Source organism: Anneissia japonica, unplaced genomic scaffold (genome assembly GCF_011630105.1).
Source record: "Anneissia japonica isolate Jap-2015-1 unplaced genomic scaffold, ASM1163010v1 scaffold287942_len87506_cov169, whole genome shotgun sequence".
In the NCBI taxonomy this organism is placed as follows: Eukaryota; Metazoa; Echinodermata; class Crinoidea; order Comatulida; family Comatulidae; genus Anneissia; species Anneissia japonica.
In genome coordinates, this window is record NW_022744089.1 from 58,832 (window position 1) to 63,269 (window position 4,438).

General features: G+C 35.0%; 1 long non-coding RNA gene across 1 annotated transcript; it reads left to right on the forward strand.

Moving 5' to 3' along the window:
* The first annotated feature begins 1,707 nt into the window (after positions 1-1,707).
* Positions 1,708-4,046, forward strand: LOC117119569. The gene is made up of 4 exons (XR_004447208.1): positions 1,708-1,756; positions 2,870-2,944; positions 3,079-3,118; positions 3,594-4,046. It is a non-coding gene; the product is annotated as an uncharacterized LOC117119569 (long non-coding RNA).
* The last annotated feature ends 392 nt before the right edge of the window (positions 4,047-4,438 follow it).

The window sequence follows — 4,438 nt, forward strand, 5'->3', positions numbered from 1 at the left end:
AATTTTTGCTTGTTACAGCTAGTATTTAAATATTTTAAGATTAAAAAAAAAACTGAATTTTTTCATTGGGGCCATTTCTACCTACTTGTCATTTGGGGCCATTTTTACTAGGGCCATTTTTACCGGGGGAATTTTTTCCGGGGCCATTTTTTCCTCGGCCATTTTTACCGGGGCCATTTTTGCCTACATTCATCGTTCCTAAATGCTTGCGATATACATTTATGGGTGGGAATCGAACTTACGACCTCCAGAAAATTAGCCGGCGCCATAACCACTAGACTAGCTTGTGCTTAATGAATAGTGCTGAGTAAGAAAAACTTTCCACCAAAGATCTTATAATTGCAAGATATAATAGCGCTCTCCACAATTCTACTTTTAACAAATAGAAGCGTCTATGTTCAGTAAAGTAGAAAGTAATTGTAATTGAGAGAGGGCGTCCTTGTTACTATGGTGGTAGAGTTCCAGCTCTATGGCGGTTGTTCTAGAATTTGCACGTAGATGTCAAAAATGCAAATGTAATTGTAATGGCGGGACTCCAGATGGCGCCCTATATTGCTTTGTTACTGTTACAGTACAAAGAAATCGCGGAGAACGCCATCATGTATATTATAAGATCTTAATACTGTGCTATAGTCTGTGGATTTTCCAACATTAATCCCATGAACTAATTATCTTACTGGAAGTAAAAATGGGCGTAATAAATTAAAATTACAACTTCTATCACAACATAACTGCGGAAGTTAAGATTTATTACTTTTTAGTGTTTCACAAAATCGCCGGCTATATTACACAAGAGAAGGGGAACTGAATGTTAAATATTTAATTAAATTAAACATATTAACTTTCCAATGTCTGTATTGCAATTTGTATTGTATACAATTAATGTATTAAATAACCTGTAGGTCTATCAATGCAGTTTCTTTAGTAGCATAGGGCCACATTCTGCATAGGCCTAGCCTAGACAGTGGCTGCTCTGGGATACATTTTCGGGGGGGGGGGGGGCTAAGCTGTCCGACAAGGGGTGAAGCTTGTATGCCTGAGGAGGTGGAGGGTTTGGGAGATGAGATTTTTCTAAAAATAGGGAGCTCTGGATGGCCGGAAAATGGCACTTACGCAGTGTGAAAGACATATAGTTTGGTTTGGTGTAGGCCTATATTTAATTTTTTTTGGTCTGACTGCCCGACGAGCTCTGCCGGGGGGCCCTTGATTTGTCCGATGGGGGTGGGGGCTTACGCCGTAACTGCTAGACAGACAGCTACGGGTTGCTATAAGCAACCAAAATCATAGATCTTGCCCTGTGGGCAGGCCCATCCGGATCTGTATTATTGTTACATCAATTGCCTATCATATTTATTTCATATCTTCCGTCTTTACATTAATAAAAAAAAATACCTAGGCTTAATATAGGCCTAAAACAAATTAAGTTCGCATATACTACACTAAAACGGTATCAATCAGCTTAAAAGTATGGGCGAGAAAGAATTCACAAATTAATGACTAGTAGTATCAAACAGGTGCCTTAGATTAGGCATTAGGCTTTTGTTATTTTAACAGTTACATTATTTGTCAACAAATTTCTAATTTTGATTGGATGTTATTGTTTTAATCCAACCATGCATACAATAACATCCAATCAAAGTTAAGCCTCCTATTTTGAATATACCGGTTAAACACAAGAGTTTTCCGTTACCTCTGGGTTCATTATTCTTCTAGTGTGAGCAGCGGAGGAGGTTGTAAACAGAGAAAGACACAGCGGGTGAGTACCAAAGTAAACATTTAATAGGCCTGTAGGCTATTGTTATAAATATACAATGTAGGCCTTACTATTAGAAATTATTCTGATGACATTTACACGACTGGTTAATTAATAATGTCTTGAATTGAGAAGTTGTTACTACCTTAGGCCAGCTTTAAAAATGGCTGAATTAAAGCATTATAGCGACACGTTTAAGGATTTATTTTGCTATATCATAGCATTTTCTGAAACGATCGAGATACATATTTAATTTGCTATATCATAGCATTTTCTGAAACGAGACACAGATTTACTTTGCTATCATAGCATTTTCTGAATTTTCTACTAGCATACAGTGACTTAGTACTTAATGATTTTGCATCTTCAACGTTATCATTGTGATTCAAATAGATCTAAGTGACTGTATTTGGCTTAAATATTTTCGATAGATCGAATGGGATTTGGAAAAGGTATGCTTATATAATACATTACTTGACTACCACACTGTACCACCTATTTATCATTTTTTCAAAGTTACTCATGTAACTAGTGCACTAATGAAATTGTTGCTCGTGTTGTATTGCAGGTCTTACAAGTGGATGTCATAATACTGACGTCATATCACATTCATTTACTTGACACATGAAACTAAATAGTGTGGACAGAGCTTTAAGGAAGTTTAAGAGATGATTACATTTTGGGAAGAACAGGTCAAATGTCAAGGTCACCGAGATTTTAACCCCAAACATAAAAATGGCTTGCCTGCATATTGTTTGGTATTCATGCACAGAATAGAAAAAAAATGGAATCTCCCATCATACACCCCTTGCATATTTTGCAGGCACAGGGTGGAAAAGAATGGAATCGCCCATCATACACCTCCGGCCCATTATTCAGGCACAGGGTGGAAAATAATGGATTCACCCATCATATACCCTCTGCATATTGTTCAGGCACAGGGTGGAATATAATGGAATCTCCTATCATACACCCCCTGCATATTGTTCAGGCACAGGGTGGAAAAAATGGAATTGCCCATCATGCACCCTCTGCATATTGTTCAGGCACAGGGTGGAGGTATGCACGCTATAGAGTGACTGCTCTAGTTAATATTGTGTTTGTTTACATTTTTAGGGTTAATTGCTACAATGTTGGTGGACCTTCAGTTCCTTTCGGTGGCTACAAACAGTCTGGGTTTGGCAGGGACCTGTAAGTTTACCCTTAGCTTTAATGTTCTACGCACAAGTGTTCATGTTCAAATTGTTGTTAATTGATATAAGCACATGAGCCAAGGATTTTCACTTTGATATCAATTTGACATTTTTTGATTAATTTATTTTTAGGGGAGAGGATTCATTGAAAGAATATCATGAGGTTAAGACAGTAAGTCACTTTCGTGTTTAAAATTTCTTACAGAATATATATTCAATAACATAATATTTATTTCCATATAAATATCCCAATTAAGTGTCTTTTTTCATTTAAGAGTTGTAACCATACTACAGTACTATACATGTTTTGGTAACGGTATTGTATACTACGATGAGGTTAATTTTCCAAGCTTCTCTCTCTAGGGCCAACTCCCATCTTTAACAAAACTCTTTTACCTAAGACCTCCCACACACAAGAGCTGTCTGCTAACTACACACATAGCTCTTTTGTGTTGTCGATTTTCTTGCGACTTCTGGCGTTTGTGGTGATCTTGCTGCGGACTCCAAGAAACACTTCATGGGTTTGGCTCTACCTCATACTGTAAATCCTTGTTGATTGTTTGATTGAAGGTCATACGTTGAATATATATGATATTTTTCTTTCTTTTTAAAATTATTATTTTAATGTTAATTTTTTTTTCTTACAGGTAGTCATTAAAGTGCCGGAGAAGAATTCATAAACTGTATTATTATTGCAATAATTCATAAAAGTCTTTTTCTGACATCATTGCAGTAGTTCTAAATAGATAATTTTAATAATGAAAATAAATTTAAGTTTTTGTTCTTGATTTCGAAAAGGCTAGTAATTTTCTTATTAATTAAATTCTAAAGATGTGTTTACATTCAAGTTGCTTCTTCACCAATGATTTTCAGAGTAAGAAACTATATACATTTTTCCTTATTTAGGAAAACCAGAAAACACGGCTTTAATTTAGCCATATTGGTACAGAGAATTTGCAAAGAATGTTTTTTTCTTATAACTTCAAAACACAGTATAATTATGTTTATGTGTATGTACATCAATGATACATTCAAAAGGTAAACTTTAATCAGCGATAATTGTTTTGTGGAAATAAAAGTGTGAAAAACACTCCAAAGGATTTTTCAAGTGTTTGATTTTTTTTTGTACAGTACAATGTAATATATCTATGAGTGTCCCAGTAAATTCCTAGGGAGCGCATAAAGAGACGGGTTAGAAAAATAAAATATTATTTCAAGGAAATAAAATCATTTCGTTCTCAAAATAATATTTCGTTTCCTCAAAATCATTTCGAGGAAACAAAATCATTTCGAGAGAACAAAATAATATTTTGTCCCTTCGAAATATATTTCGTTTTTGAAATAATATTTTGTTCCCCCAAAAATAATGATTTCATTCCTCGAAATAATTCGTTCCTACAAAATAATATTTTGTTCCCTCAAAATAGTAAAATTTTGTATAATTATGGTACACCTACAGAGCAGACATTTGTTCGGCGCATATAGTATTTTG